The sequence below is a fragment of the Alosa pseudoharengus genome, unplaced genomic scaffold, assembly GCF_046254945.1.
Source record: "Alosa pseudoharengus isolate Yale_2024_CS ecotype anadromous, Long Island Sound unplaced genomic scaffold, YU_APseudo_1.1 YU_APseudo_1.1_scf_17, whole genome shotgun sequence".
NCBI lineage: Eukaryota > Metazoa > Chordata > Actinopteri > Clupeiformes > Clupeidae > Alosa > Alosa pseudoharengus.
In genome coordinates this window covers 18,005,149-18,008,975 of record NW_027468640.1, presented here as the reverse complement: position 1 = coordinate 18,008,975, position 3,827 = coordinate 18,005,149, and the positions used below count along the sequence as shown (strand labels likewise).

The 3,827-nt window shown below is 44.3% G+C and overlaps 1 protein-coding gene across 1 annotated transcript in view; it reads right to left on the bottom strand.

Annotated features, from left to right (window-relative positions):
• The window catches only part of pea15 (proliferation and apoptosis adaptor protein 15), a 45,751-nt gene extending 43,070 nt beyond the window's left edge, over positions 1–2,681 (bottom strand). The window contains exon 1 of the mRNA XM_076288753.1: positions 2,367–2,681. The gene's annotated coding sequence lies outside the window, so the exon portion shown is untranslated. The remainder of the gene's footprint in view (positions 1–2,366) is intronic.
• Positions 2,682–3,827: the final 1,146 nt, after the last annotated feature.

Below are 3,827 nucleotides of genomic sequence, written 5' to 3'. Positions count from 1 at the left end.
GGTGGGTCGGCCACTCCACATCGACGGATAACCGCAACAAACACACAACCAGTGCTGTACACAAACACACGTGCAGAGACAGAGTGAGAGGTCATCTGCCCAGAATAAATTCACACAGTCCCATCTGAAAATATACTGAATGACCATCATCTCTATCAACCACAGCAACAAAAACAACAACACACACACACACACACACACACACACACACACCTACAAAATAATCCAGATGATCAACCTTGTATAACCCGTATTAGAGATACCCTCCAATCCAGAGCCATCAGTGGAACAATTTTGTATGCAAATCATGTATCATTCAGAGCACCGGCTACAACACTAAACCCATACAGTAACTAAATGCAGTAGTCTCAAATAGGGTTGCTAGCCAATCTGTCTGGTTTTCTACCCAACAGTCTGGACTTTAGACCATATTATGTCCAGGTGTTTTGATTGTTATGTGGGCACATTTGCTAAAACCCCTCAAATTGTGCACACTATAACGTTTGACTCATGCAGAAGCCACAGTCACGGACCAAATAACATGGGAGAGAGCAAATTCAGCAAGCCTGTTTTGTGTATACATGTGCTGCCAATATATCAGTTAGGACAAATGCCAAGCCTTCCACACTCACAAACTGCCAAATCTACAGCCCACATAGAGCACAATCAATAGCACTTGCCCTTTGGCTCTGCTGTGAGAACACCTGAGTCCCAAAGCAGAAATTGTGGTTTGAGATCTAGGAAGGTCAAACAATCCCTGGCACATCAGCAAACATGCCAGACCTGGAGAAAAGAAAGTACTTGAATTTGATTCATACTCAAATATGTCCAGGACACCATCACATTGTCAAAATGTAGCCTACATAACAAACCATGGCACTTTTCCATAGTCTAGTTTCGGCTAGTGTAGTTTAGGAGAAAAAAGGAGCATATAAGGAGATGGTTAACCCTGGATGTTTAAACTGCCAGGCCGGCAATGGCTGGCCAGAAGCCTCCTCTGAGTCAGAGGACTTGGCCGAGGCACAGAGTGGGGACTGAAAGCGGTCAAAGGCTCTTTCCACTGTTTGCCAGCACGGTCCCGGTTAGCGGTTTAAGGTTTCGGGCAAAACGGCGGAACTTCCAGAAAACCCTCTTGAGTGGCTGACTGACTGTCTGTCTGCCAACAAAACATCGACCACAAGTACAGAACTGCCTGCCACCGCCATCGCCAACTCCCCTTCCTCGTGTTGCTGTCGGCAGAGACAGGAAGGGTGAGGAGGGTGAAGCACGGTTCTGCTGTGCTGGCCGGACTGTGCGCGCTCACAGCAATTAGCCTGAGCTGACGCGGAAATCAATAGGCCTACTCTAAATTCGAAAGTGCAGACTTCTCTACGGCCAGTGGCAAGTCAAACTCTCATCTGAGCTACAAATGATCTGAATCACTTTAAATTAAGTCACTACACACATGAATCAAAAGCATTTTCCCAGTATGTATTCATAATGAATTATTCCGCCGAGTGCACCACCATTGCCGTGAACAGCTGGTAGAAGTTATTCAAACTTCAGGATAATATTGAACACATTGATTTTCCACAATTATTTACACTTAAATGTATGTCTGTCAAGAAGATAACATAATAAAGCCGTGTACTGTCCATGGAGGCACCAATTAATTGTGCGGGAGACGCCGGGTAGGCTACACAAATCAGTGGATGTCACGACTCAGAAAAACTAACGTTCAACCGACAACACACAATAACAAGACACCGGTTGACAACAGTATAAGGAAGTAGTTAATAACAAAACGAGAGAAACCCACATGCTGTGGAATGCTCCGGATTACGCTTTTTTGCTAATAGAATGAGTACGATTTTTTCATAGTTTGCATTCCAACGAGGCATCACAGCTATAGGAGCGCACGCCCTTCTGCACTACTAAGGCGACAAAACGATATTTATAATAACACTAGAACCCACATTTATGCACGGTTTTGACACCACCAAGGGCACAGACCAGTCGACAAAATTTTATTTTAGGATATATATAATATCCTATATGTTTACTTGTACCCAACCGAGAAAAGACGACGGCGAAACACTGTGGTGGTCACTTGTCTAAATTAAGTGTTTTATTTGTCAATATTTCAGATGACGAGTAGCTCCTACAAAATCCTCAGAATCCCATAGCCTACATTGAGTAGGCTAAAGGAAGTGATATACAATGTAGGATAGGCTACTGCCACACATAAGAGCATGTGGCGGAATGCACGTTGTTGAACCACAGATTTAATGAGAGAAATGTTATTTGAACGATTGCAGGAACGTGGTGCAATTGATATATTTCAAATTACTTAACCACTCCCAATCAAGACAGTGGACGTTACTTACTTCGAACGAAGATAATGAGTCAGCCGTCGGTCGTGGTGATGCTCGCGTGTTCTAAGCGGTGATGGAGGCAGCTCTCCCGTTATCGTGGTCCAGTTATTTTCTATAACTGGTTATGAAGGCTTTAAACAACCCTGTATAATAATCCAAACCTTGCTAATATCACTTAATTTAGCACAAAATACAGTGTCGCCGTAGACAGTTTGTATTTTTGGATATCTCAAATGAACAAATTGTAAACGGCTGCGCGTGAAGAGGGCAGACAAGATGTTTGAGAGCGGTTTTGGTCCTGGGAAGTTGCTGTGCTCGCGTCGATCGTGCTTATGCGTACACACAGTCTCGCCGGTTTAAGAATGGAAACGCCTTTTCCTCTCTCTCTCTCTCTCTCGCGCTCTCGCTCTCCGTCACACGCGCTGTCTGGTTCCGACACACACACACACACATTTTTCCGCCCTGATGTCACTGGGCTATCCGGTCTGAAAATCCCACCTCCTTTCTTTTCTGCCCTCTACTAACAATTCCCTAACTCGTCCCGCTCCCGCTGCCTTCCTCCCCTGTCATTTTTCAAAGGCACGTCCGGAGCGCGGAGCCACGGGCCTGGCCGACTAAAACTCAAATGACCTGTTATTTATTATTTGTTTTAAACAAGGGATTAAACACCGACTCATTGATTTAGTGACAGAATTTGCATCGACTTTTTGGGATGTGTAGGCTATAATATAGGCTATTTGAGATTAATTATGTTTCGAAATTGTGTAAGTAGACCATATGTAGCAATGGCAAATGATCACCCTGTTGTAGTCAATGGACAGTGAATGGACTCGCTAACAGGACAACAGGCTCTGTATATTTTGCATGCTCATTAACAGGAGTGCTTGACATACAGAGGTGCCATGTCCTGTCCTGAGGTGTCCAGGGATAATAAATGGATGTAGGAAGTCATGTTGAAACTAATGATAGTCCCACTCAGTCAGTGGTAAGCTAACCTGTCATCCCAACATCTTAATTAGGGAGGGCTGCTGCCTTTTAGGTTCCCAGTCAAAACTGTCTGCTAGAGTTTTTCTCAGAGCAAGGGCCTCTCTCTCTCTCTCTCTCTCTCTCTCTCTCTCTCTCTACTTACTATTGTTTAGTAGTATTTGTTTTTCGCTAATATCCCCAAAATCCATCAGCTCACATCCTGTATTGTAGCAGGTAATATCTTGGCAAAAGATTATGACCCTACAGTTAAAGTTACAGCCATCTGTGAGCGCACACACACACACACACGCACACATGCACATATGCAAACACACACACACACACGCACACATGCACATATGCACACACACACACACACTCAGACTTTTCTCATTATTTGAGACCACCTCATACCCACAGACCCCCTGTAACACACACACAAACACACACACACACACATACACGCACACATACCCACACCAGCCAACCCTAACTCAAAATAAATTG